General features: G+C 47.1%; 1 long non-coding RNA gene across 1 annotated transcript; it reads right to left on the bottom strand.

Annotated features, from left to right (window-relative positions):
* Positions 1–3,167: 3,167 nt before the first annotated feature.
* LOC125156549 (uncharacterized) lies at positions 3,168–12,043 on the bottom strand. The gene is made up of 5 exons (XR_007148664.1): positions 11,279–12,043; positions 9,284–10,557; positions 7,059–8,303; positions 5,658–5,806; positions 3,168–4,441 (listed from the first exon to the last, which is right to left on the bottom strand). It is a non-coding gene; the product is annotated as an uncharacterized LOC125156549 (long non-coding RNA).
* Positions 12,044–12,120: the final 77 nt, after the last annotated feature.

Here is a 12,120-nt window from a genome sequence, read left to right as displayed (position 1 = left end):
TGCTTTTTTTTTTTTTTTTTTTGATATAATTTATCGTCAAATTGGCTAACCTATAGTATATACAGTGTGCTCTTGGTTTTGGGGGTAGATTCCCGTGATTCATCGCTTACGTACAACACCCAGTCATCACCCCAATAAGTGCCCTCCTCAGTGCCCACCACCCATTTTCCCCTCTTCCCCACACTGCCCCCCCTGCTTTTGTTTTAAGTTTTTATTATTTTGAGAGAGCGAGAGAACAGGAGGGGTAGAGGGGCAGAGAGAGAGAGAGGGAGAGAACGAGAATCCTAAGCAGGCTCCACACTGTGAGTGCAGAGCCCGACGTGAGGTTCGAACTCATGAACGGCGAGATTATGACCCGAGCTGAAATCAAGAGTCGGATGCTTAACGGACTGAGCCCCCCGGGTGGCCCCACATGCGCATTTTTGTTTCATCTCATGATAAAGTTGGGCGACAGAAAAGAGAAACCTTGTCTGATCTCAAACTAGTAACTTGATGGTTCCAGGATGGAACACAGGCTTTTTGACCTACCATAATTATCTCGTTTTCATCGTGTGCTGAGCAGGACACTTGCTGGATGCTGCTTTATTTACTTCTCACAACAAGGATGTGCTGTTGGTGTTGTTAATCCCTAAGTTGCAGATGAGGAAAGTGAGGCTCAGAGAGGCTAGGTCACTTTCCCAGTATCACACAGCCAGTAACTGGCAGAAAGAATAATTATCAAAGTCGTGCATTACTTTTGTACGTGTATGTTAATATCTACAGTTAAATGTTTGATTAAGTTTAACTCATTGCATGATCATCTTTGGGGTTAGACGGGTGATTATAACTTTTTGGTGTGAAATACAATGCTTCAGATATTTGAGGACGTTTGTGGAAACCAAATACGACTCAATCAATTAATGTTTATTAAGTGTTATTCTCGCTAAAGAAACCACAAAGTTTGTTCTGTAAGTAAAACCTAAACAGTGATTCATCAACTTCTCAATTGTTCATCCTTTTGATACATATTAGCTGACTTTCTGTGCTATTCTGGTGATTATTTTCATTGGTGGCTCATCATCTGTTGTCTACCGGATCTGACGATCCTGTCACCATTCCGTCAGGAAGGTTATGTAAAAACCAAAGTCGATGTGGGAACTCTGTATAAAGTAGCATGTTGCTGAAACCAAATGAAGTGTCCTTTCCCTTTCAGAGAAGTCCCTTATTTCCCAATAAAAACAAACAACAATAGCACATGGCAAGAGTGGAAGTGAGGGTGGAAACAGTACAAATGAGTCAAAAATCAACAGAGAAGGGATTTGTGCTCTAAAAGAAAAATCTGTCTTGCGGAGATGTTATCAAACACGATCGGCCTTCAATAGTACCTTTACAATTCTTTCTTTCTTTTTTGTTTTTTCCTTTACAATTCTTTCTTTTTGTACACAGCTGCAGCTAGACTTATAACATGTTTTAGTATTTGGTTATTTGCCTTTGGGTCTCATGCAGGGCCAGAAGGAGGAGGAGGAGGAGGAGGGGAAGGAGGAGGAGAAGGAGAAGGAGAAGAAGAAGGGGGAAAGAAAAGAAAAGAAAAGAAAACAAAAGAAGAGAAAAGCAAAAGAAAAGAGAAAAACTTAGAAGCATTGGAAAAACTGCACGGTGCCTACAGGATGTCCTGTCACATTTATCTGGTTAGACAGATGCGTGACTCACTATAAAACTTGACACATCGGAAATGGTTTTATTGTGCCCAGTACTTCTCTCCTCGTAAATATTAACACATAGGTTGGAGGATAACAAGGTATATTTGTCCTAATAGAAAAGTATCCACTCTAGTTCTTTTCAAGGCGAAAGAAATCGAATCTCAGACATGTAGATGGGGAGAGCCCAGAGCGTGTAAGCAGCACCAGGCCAAGCCTTCTGTCTGCACCCTCAAAAGCTCCAGAAGTTCTGCTTCCGTAAGTTGTTGGTAATAAATGGTCCGAGGACGGTATCCCTGGATGGAATCTCTGTGTTTTACCATTGTTTTGCAAAGCTGGGATAGCACGCGCTCAACTAAAATACTTAAGTATTCTAAAATTGCGAAAATTCAGGGGCGCCAGGGTGGCTCAGTCGGTTGAGCGACCGACTCCGGCTCAGGTCACGATCTCACAGCTCATGGGTTCCAGCCCCGCGTCGGGCTCTGGGCCGACAGCTCAGAGCCCGGAGCCTGTTTCGGATTCTGTGTCTCCCTCTCTCTCTGCCCCTCCCCTGCTCACACCCTCTCTCTCTCTCAAAATTTAAAAAAAAAAAAAAATTTTTTTTATTTGCAAAAATTCACCGGTAATCGAATACGAAGTAGAACAAAGGCCATGTTTTCAATTCCATAATCTTTTAAAAAGCAAAACAAAACGAGGGCACACAAAGGTGTCTTCTGAGTGCAGTTCTTGACATGGTCTTAGTTAGGTTGCCTCAAATGTCTCCTCAGCACGAAAACTTCTTGACTGGATGACCTGAAATGATCTTTCTCCTCTCCGTATATATGTATTGCCAAATAACATCATTAAAAAAAAAAATTAACGCAGAGAGAAAATTTCCCTTGGTCCCATTATTGGAAATACAGAATGATAACACGTGACCCTAGCTTCTTCCGCTTTCATCCGTGTTCTGACAGTGGCCGGGCGCATGTGCATGTGCGGGCAGGTCTGTGTGTGTACGGGGAGCGTGTGTTCAGGGGTGTGTGTGCGTGGGAACGGTATTGGCACGTGTGTAAGGGTGTGTGCACGCAGGGGAGCGTGCGCGTCAGGGTAGGTGCACCGATGGGTGTTCAGGGTGTAATTAGGTGTATAGACATTTGTGTGCGTAGATGAGTGTGTGTGCTCAGCGCTGTGGGGGGCGGGGTAAGGGCACGTATGTAGGAGCACGATGTGAGGATGTTCGTGTGTGTTTGTGCAGGAATGCGGGTCTGCAGGCGTTCTGTGTATGGGGTGTTAGATGCACGTGTATAGCTTTGCATGCACGCAGACATATGCACGTGTGTGTGTGTGTGTGCGCGCGTGTGCCTGTGAAGTGTCATGTCCGGGGAAGAAATTTTGAGACGTGGGTCAGCCACGAGGATCTGTGGGAAGTGTGGAAGAACAGAGGGGCTCGCTCCCACGACCCCGCGATCGTGCCCTGAGCCGAAACCAAGAGTCAGACCCTCAACGGGCTGAGCCACCCAGGCGCGCCCCAAGCTCGGGAACCTCCGGACTCGCTAAACTTCGGGTTTTGGTGTTTTAAAACGAGCAGACCGCGACTTCAGTGGGGTCTCACCGAGCCCCAGCCTGTTGAGGATGTAGCGTAGCTCGGCTCGTGGGAAATTCTCCCCGGAGGGTCTCAAAGGAGAAGGAGAAGCGGGAGAAGAGGAAGAAGAAATTTCAGGGAAATGCAAGGAATGCTTTATTTTGATACCGAAAGAGGAACTACTCTGCGTTTGACCTTGCAGACTCTTTTCTGCCGTGTCTAATTCAGAGTCCGGGGACGAGTGCCTTTGGACGGCGTGGAGGAGAGCTTAGTGGACAGCTCAGCTCTGAGCTGCTGATGGAAGGGAAGAGAACAAGGCCGGGGGTGGGGGCAGGGGGGCGAGTTCAGTGAACTTTCATGCACACGGGAAGGTGCCCGCTGGCCACCCTGGGGTAGTGTGTCCCCCAGACCGCTTTACTGCGGTGGCCAGGGAGGCACGACTCCCCGGGATTTAGGGGGACGCAGAGCCGGGTCTGAGGACGGGATGCCCGTCCGGGGTGCGCAATGGAACCAAAGGAAAAGCATGATGCTCTGTGTAATCTACCTTCTTCATATAAAGATACGGTTTATCTAAAGAAAACGGGTGGCAGTTCCCCTAATTTTTGACTTCCGCTCTTCTGCACCAATTCCTTAACCCTATCACCAAGGCCCATCGCCAGAAATGATAAAGCTTGCCATCTATCGCTTTCTCTACTGCCCCTTTTCTCGATTCTTCTCTCAGGCTGGCGGGTACCGTTGCGGGGGCTTTTGGCCACACTCTCTCTCTCTCTGATTCCCACAAGTATTCGGCACGAAGTTGTTTATTGTTGAGCGTTCTCCAGGCACTAGGCGCCCTGACGGGGGCAATTCTTCCATTTCACGGCAGAGGAGAGGATCATGCCAGCAAGATCGTGAGTCTTGCCCCAAACAGCCCAGCTCTGCGGCCTGAGCCCGGGCACTGCACACTCCTCCTCGCTGAGCTGGTGCAGTGGAACCTGATGCAGAGAGAAGCTTTGTGCCAACCCCTCGTGGCAAAAAGAAACTACGGTCAAATCATGCCCTTGTGTTACGTAGCATAAAATGCACCTCACGGATACTAGTTTGTAAAAAAAGTAAGATGGAAATAAGTAAAGGAGAAGTCTGTCTCCATTCGAAGCCAGTTTAGATGTTAAGAAAAAAAGAAAAAAAAAAGTGGACCTTTTGGCTTCATGTGGAACTGATGATCCTGTAAAACAAAGAATGAAATTCGTCAGAAATCGAAATCTCTTGATATTGTTTTTGCTTAGCGTGAGGGTCAATCTTTAAAAATGCCTTTTTAACCAATTAAATTCTCAAAGGACATTTTTTTTTAGGACATTACAAGTAAAGTTAAAATGAGAAACTGAGTGTAACTACAGATATTAGGGAGAAGAGAGTCCCCACGGGCTATCGAAAGGCCTAGAAGGGAAGGACGTCCTTCTTTGCCGTGAGCAGACTGGCTCATCCCAATTTAGACAGAGCCTGTCCACTGAAGAGGGGAACTATGAATTTTGTTTGTTTGTTTCTTTTTAAAAGTCTTCATTACTGGGGCGTCTGGGTGACTCCATTGGTTGAGTACCCAACTCTTGATTTCAGCTCAGGTCATGATCCCAGGACCATGGGATCGAGCCTTGCCTCAGGCTTGGAGCCCGCCTAAAATTTTCTCTCTGTCTTCCTCTGCCCCTCTTTCCTGCTCACTTGCTCTCTCTCTCTTAACAAATAAAAATAAAATAAAAATCTTCATTACTGGTTGTTGTGTTGATGCTTGAGTTCTCTAGATTTAGAACGTGTAGACCTTTGCCAAATAGCATGCTGATTTTTCTGGTAAATTAACTATTATAGGCTGAATTGTACCCCCCTCCCTCTCAGATTCAACCCTTAGTACCTCAGAGTGTGACCGTATTTGGAGATACGGTCTTCAAAGATGTATTTAAGTGAAAACGAAGGCAGATGTGTGGGCCCTCATCTGATGTGACAGGTGTCTTTTCAAGAAGAGGAGATCAGGACACAGACATGCACAGAGGGAAGTCCGTGGGAGGACACAGGAGAAGGCGGCCATCTTTTGGCCAAGGAGAGAGACCTTGGGAGAAACCAACCGTGCTGACACCTTGATCTCAGACTTCCAGCCTCTACAACTGTGAGAAAATAGCTGCTGTAGAAACCACCCAGTCCGTGGCATTTTGTTATGGTAGCCCTAGCGTACTAATAAATCAACCAACCAAGGAACAACAACAACAACAACAACAACAACAAAAACCTTCTCAGGACCCCAAACCTATTGGCATCATCCACCCTACCCTATCCTTCTCCAAAGACAGAATCGTATGTTAGAGAGATAGAGACAGAGAAATAAATGTGAACAAAATGTGTGTGTGTGTGTGTGTGTGTGTGCAAGATGTGTACATATGCATACGGGTACATACCGATGCTTCCTCCTTCTGCTCCCCAAGAAGGCCAGGAGCGGCAACACCCCCATGGAAATGAACACATCCAGTGCCTGGGGCTTGACTTCTCAATACCATCATCCTCTCAAAAGATACAGGACTCCTGGGAGAAACAGTCAATTCTGGAGCTGGGGCAAGGAAAGTACAAGAAGAGGCTGGAACATCTCACTAAGAAAGAAAGCAAGGAAGTACTTTAAAAAGTCCGAGGGCACGTCAGAAGGAAATTGAGGTCACTTTTTATTTTTTTATTTAAAAAAAATTTTTTTTTAACGTTTATTTATTTTTGAGACAGAGAGAGACAGAGCATGAACGGGGGAGGGTCAGAGAGGGAGGGAGACACAGAATTCGAAACAGGCTCCAGGCTCCGAGCTGTCAGCCCAGAGCCCGACGTGGGGCTCGAACTCCCGGACAGCGAGATCATGACCTGAGCCGAAGTCGGCCGCCCAACCGACTGAGCCACCCAGGCGCCCCTGAGGTCACTTTTTAAAAGCACACACTTGTTAGGGGCTCTTGGGTGGCTCGGTCGGTTAAGTGTCCGACTTCGGCTCAGGTTGATCTCACGGTTTGTGAGTTCGAGCCCCGCGTCAGGCTCTGTGCTGACAGCTCAGAGCCTGGAGCCTGCTTCCCTCTCTGCCCCTCCTCTGCTTACACTCTCTCTCTTTCTCTCTCAAAAATAAACAAACATTAATAAAATTTTTTTTAAAAGCACACACTTGTTAAATTTGGGTCAATCTGAATATAAAATAATGAGGGTAACAAATTATAATGGGTTCTAGGTAACAGATTGTAGCCTGTTGAGTAACATAGAAAGGAAGAAGTTGTGGTAATATGTAAATTGGACGTATGATGAGGAACAGGATATTTCTATAGTTTCAAAGTTTTTCCTCCACGAAAAGGTTTTAAATTATAACGGGAAGAAGGGTAACCGTTTAGTGGAAAAGCCTGGCAGACACAATTTCATCAAGTGACCAAAGTAAGGAAGCGAACTGATATCGTGACCCGAAGGCACACGCTGAGGACACAGCGTCTCTTCGGTGGCATTTCATCAAAGACGCAGCACTTGAGCCTAATCGTGCGAAGAAGCATCAGGGAGGCCTGATCGAGGGACTTCCTGCAAAATAACTGGCCTGTAATCTCAATAAGTGTCGAGGTCCTGAAGGTCAAGGAAAGGCCAAGGAACCGTTCCGGCCTACACGATGCTAAAGAGGCCTGACGGCTACGCGTGATGTCTGATTCTGGTCTGGATCCTTTGGCTCTAGAGGACATTATTGGGATAACTGGCAAAACTGAAAAGGTGTCTGAAGACTGGATGGCAGTAACGTATCAGTGTTAATTTCTAAAATTTAAGAGTTGTTTTGTAGTTACATAGGAAGTACGCACGAAGTAGTCGCAGATGACCGCGGTTTAACAGGTTTTGTTAGCATTTAGGTACGGGAACGAGAGACTGCCGTCGAAGATCCATCTAGCTGGTTATAGTCTCTGGGAGCCGTGGCACCCCACACAGGCCCACAAGGGGAAGCAGTGTCTGTAAGGAAGCAGAGGGAGTGAAGGGAAAATGTAGACCAGAGCTTTTACTCTCGCTTCCATGGGAAGAACAGGCGAGGCAGGGCGAGCGGGCCTGGGATTGGCTGTTTTGAACTATCAGTAGGCTCTCGGGCAGAGAAGCTGTCCTTCTTGTCTGGTACCTGCTTTGGGGTGATCAGGCGTTTGGTGTAGATCATGGGTGCGGACTCTGGCTTGGTCGGTTTGCATTGAAAAGCATGCTCGATGCGGGTTGTTCGTCATCTTTAGGAACGGGCTACCCTGCTGGGGGCGGCCCCTCCAGGGGCAGCAAGACCCCAGCTGTCAGAGCATCAGAATACAGAAAATAAGAGACATGGTTATCAGAGTTGGGACGACAGATCGGCAACTTCGCATTAAGCGATGGAAGAAAAATGTCTTCATCTTGTACCTGCAACTTTCCTATAAGTTTATGATGATTTTGAAATTAAAAAACAAAAGAGAATGATTTGCAGGCATGTCTACCTTCACTGCACTGAACTTCTGGATGGCAAAAGGGATGCCTTATATTTGCTTTGCATTCCCAAAGTGCCCAGAATGCTCCAGCACTTAGTGGGCGTGAAACAAGAGTCAGTGTATTAATGAGTGAAACAAAAAAAGGTCTTGCTGCTTTCTGTTTGTGTTGTTACCTCCTCTGATACTTCCCATTAAAGAATCTGTCCTCTTGGGGCCCCCCGGGGGTGGCTCAGCGGCTTGGGTATCTGACTCCCAATTTCCACTGGGTTTGGTTCATGGTCTCACGATTTCGTGAGTTCGAGTCCCGCGTGGGCTCTGTGCTGACAGCACAGAGCCTGCTTGACATTCTTCTTCTTTCTCTGCCCCTCTGCCACTCACACTCTGTCTCTCTCAAAATAAATAAACAAACTAAAAAAAAAAAAAAAGAATTTGTCCTCTCCATTTATGTGGAGGGCAGTTTGATGTTGCACATTGTGTGTTTTTCCGAAATCAAAGTCTGCTGCTTTTTCCAGATTCTCAAGCAAGTATGAGATGTCCAGTGTGAAAGTCATGCACCTTAACTTTGTTATGCCCGCCTTCTTCTTGTGCTGCTCGACAATTACTTAGACCCTAAAAAGGACAAAATCAGAGTTATTTTTACAGGTACTGACAACAGGCTTCCATTATATTCCATACTGGACGAGTGGCCATATTTCCTCAAATGGGAGGTAGGGCTTGGCAAACAGAAAAATTTAAATTAGAACTTTCTGGAAAATCTGGTCATTGTGTTTACATGAGATGGAGAAAAGTTTCTGGCATGAGTTATGGAACAGTGACTGTGGGGAGGGGAGTTGAGGGAAAGGGATGCCGTGATGTGCCAGGTTTGAGACTGAGAGAAGGTGATTGGGGGAGGGGCAGCCATCTTCCCTTTGCACTGACGTACCCTCTGCTGGTCCTGAGGATGGCCGTGGGAGAATGGGGGGAAGGAGGAAGAGACCCTCCAAGATGCTGAGAAGGAAAAGGAAAGGAAGTCCTGTGGTTGTGGAGCCCCCTGATTGGGACCCCACTCCCTGGTCTATTATTGTTGAAAGATGGTGATGGGTTGGGATATATTAGTCAGAGGCCACCAGAGCTGATAGGGGAGCATCATGCCACCTCAAGAGACACTGGGGATTACAGAAACCAATGAACAGAGTGTCCTTGTATGTGGGGTGAGGGATATGAATAGACGATGTTCTCACTCTACAGTGGTGGGAGAGTGGTGTACACTCTTACATTCGTGGGAGATAAAACCATAAAGAGATGTGCAGGAAGTCAAAGAGTTTGGGGGTGTGTGATTATTCAAAGATGACACCAGATCGGGATTATTCAATAGGCAGACAATGTAGGTGCACAGAGCACTAGCAAAAGAGGGGCAGGGTCAAGAAGGATAGGAAAAAGGGGGGGTGAGAGGGAGGAAAGATACAAGGAACGGAGAGAAGAAAGAAGAAAGGAATAGAGGGAGAGAGGGAGAAAGGGAGAAATTACCCCAAATTTGACCATAGAGAAATCCAGAAAGAAGCTGTTTTGTTTCAGCATACATGTATTTTTGTATCGTATGGCTTACTTACCCATCGCTGTTGCTTTGCAAGACATATGAAGCGCACTCTGAACTTTCCGGGGCGAGGGACGTGCTGGAGACGAGAGCAGGTGAATGCCAGAGCCCGTCAGGGCCTGGCCAGTGATGGCCGAGGTCAGACGACCCCCTGCTCTGGCCTGCTGAGGCCCAGTCTCTGTTTACAAAGACAACTCTGGCCTTTCAAGCATTGAAAACAAAACTTCACGCTTGGGATAAAGGTTTGAGAAGATCTGCAGGCTTCGCTTTAAATTACAGTTACTCGCTGTGTGTTGTAATTCTTGCCCCGTTAGCCTTGAACCAGCCTTCCCAGGGCACGTCTGCTCGCACACTGTTAACATGAGAGACACGCTTGTTCGGGAAAGGCCACAGTCCTCTGGTACCAAAAATAGACAGCAAAGCAACACGTTTCCCAGTTTCCAAGACACGGGGACAACGGAGGCCTGGGAGAGGCCCAGCAGACACCCCAGCAGCCCTCAGCCCCTTCCCTCGGAGTGTCCGTGATCCCTGGAGCTCAGAGCCCTTCCCTTGCGGTCAGCACGGGGGGTTCGGCGATCTCTGGCACGTCCACGGCCGTGCTCGAGTTCTGCCTCATTGGCTGCCTTCGCCACGTATGACCAACTGAAGCTTCCCCCAGAACCTTAACAGATGGTCTGCTCTGTGTCGTGCTCCCGAAATAACACTTCTGGCCACTCGGAAAAGAGATGGCCAGTTATCAGGAGCCATCTGCAGTTGGGTGTTGCCGTCTATTTCCTCAGACGTCAGCCACCAGGAACTGCCGCCAGACTGTGCTGCATTATCAGCGGCTGGTATAAATCTAGTATCCTACAGCGCTTTCCGATAACTCTACCGTTTCCATAAATCTATAGCTGTCTTTATACCAGGCCTCTAAATTTGAGTGAAAAGTGAGAGCATTTAATCTGTTCATCAAATTTTTCGGCGTAAATAGAGCTGACCTCGGGAATGTTCTTGGGGTCCAGTTAGTTGTTCAGCCCCACGTAGATGTGTCCCCAGATCTTGTTATCTCTCTTTCATCCCTTACCGGGTATATCGTAACCCCTAAAAGGTAGGGAAAGTCTTATCCTACGGGTAAGTCATGGTAAGAGGATTATTCTTTATGGGCTTCGAAAGGATGTGTGTGAAGTCAGCGTTCTTCTTTTGTAGGCACCAGAGGAATATGAATTAGATAGAAATCTAGACAAGATTAAAACCAAGCTACCCGGCTGGTCGGGTCAGCATTTCCTTCCCGGAGCAGGCCACAGCCTCCATCTGGCAAAAAAAGAAATAAAAATTAAAAAAATAAAGGTTATGCATGAGATCTGTGAACCTTCCATGTAGATACGGCCAGATACATAGACCGTCTCAGGAAGGTGGGGCTCTTACCAGTTTCGCAATAAATGCTCGTCCTGGATGTTGCATTTTCTTTGGGAAAGACCTGAGATGGATGAGGGGTTATGATGAGGGGGATCTATAATTCTCATGGTAGGGACTGAGATTATTGGATGGTGAAGCTGGCTGTAAGGGGCAGATACAATCCTCCTGGTTATCGGAGAGGGTCCTACCCCATCAGGACGGTCCGTTTGGTTGGCTGTGGATGAGGTGACTGTCCCAGACCGAAGAGCAGAATCGAATGGGAGGAATATGGGAAGTGAGAGACACAGAGAACTTTTGTCCTGGACTGTTGTAAGGAACTAAGCAAGTCCCCTGGAGAAGGCTCCCCGCAAGGCAGGAGGTAAGGCCATTATTTGAGAAGCAACATCCCGTGGAAACAAAATGGTGGCCACAGGTATCAGCGTTCATGTTCTAATAGCCACCTTAAAGAAGGCAAAAAAGAAGGTGGACTTCATTTTAACCATATATTTTATTTATCTCCCAACATCCAAAATCCTATCGTTAAACATGCAATTGATATAAAAAATACTAATATGTTTTGGATTCTTTTTTGTAACTGTTGGAAATCAGGTGTGTGTTTTCCACTTAGAGCTCTTACCGCCCGCATGTCTAGTCGTCCTTGGTCACGTGCACCCTGGACGGCGAGGCGCTCCAGACTTGCAAAGCGCTGAGGCAGTGACTCCTGGGACCCTGAGCTTGTCCTCTGGAAGCGGAGGGTATATTATCACCACTATCTGAAACCCGTTTTTTGTTTGTTTGTTGGGACCGTGACTGTAGTTATTCTCTATGTGGCTCCTTCCTTGGTGGTCTCTCCCCTTTGCTTGATAAATGCCAGGCACGGGTTATACTAAGTGGAATTCTGAAAACTCATGTGCTTGAGTCCCTGGTGGGAATACTTAGGATAACGTAAAGAGAAGTCAAGAGGAGTGGCTTTGGGCTGGGGACCACGGGTGAGGAGGGAATCCCAGAGAGAGACGTCCCGCTGTTCCTGTCCACTCGGACTTCTTCCAGCGTTTTCTGTAGCTGTGGCCAGGGTGGCGACAGACCCAGTGCCTTTCTAGGGCTCAGCTAAGTGGGGTCCGGAAATATATGAAGGTGGAGGGAAGAGAGAATGAAATAAACGGCAACGGATAGAAGATACAGGTACGACAACGTCAAGCTGTGGTTGGTAACTCGAAGGCTGTGGCAGCCACAGGCTGGGACCGCCCTCCATGTGGCACCAATGAGACAGAGCGTGTCGGAAAAACTTTGGGAAGCAAAGAGAATAGATCGATAATGACAGTAGAAGATCCCCCTCCGGGGCCAGTGCAAGAAGGGGTAGCCCTGTGGCCTTTTATCTACCATTCAGCCTGAGTGGATCCGGGGTGACCTGGAAATTCAAACACAGGATTATCATTGCCAGTAATGGTACCAATCAGTTGGTGTTGGGCAAAACTTTTG

The sequence above is a fragment of the Prionailurus viverrinus genome, chromosome F2 (assembly GCF_022837055.1).
Source record: "Prionailurus viverrinus isolate Anna chromosome F2, UM_Priviv_1.0, whole genome shotgun sequence".
NCBI lineage: Eukaryota > Metazoa > Chordata > Mammalia > Carnivora > Felidae > Prionailurus > Prionailurus viverrinus.
Note: the sequence above shows the minus strand (reverse complement) of the source record. Positions and strands in the feature narration are given on the sequence as shown.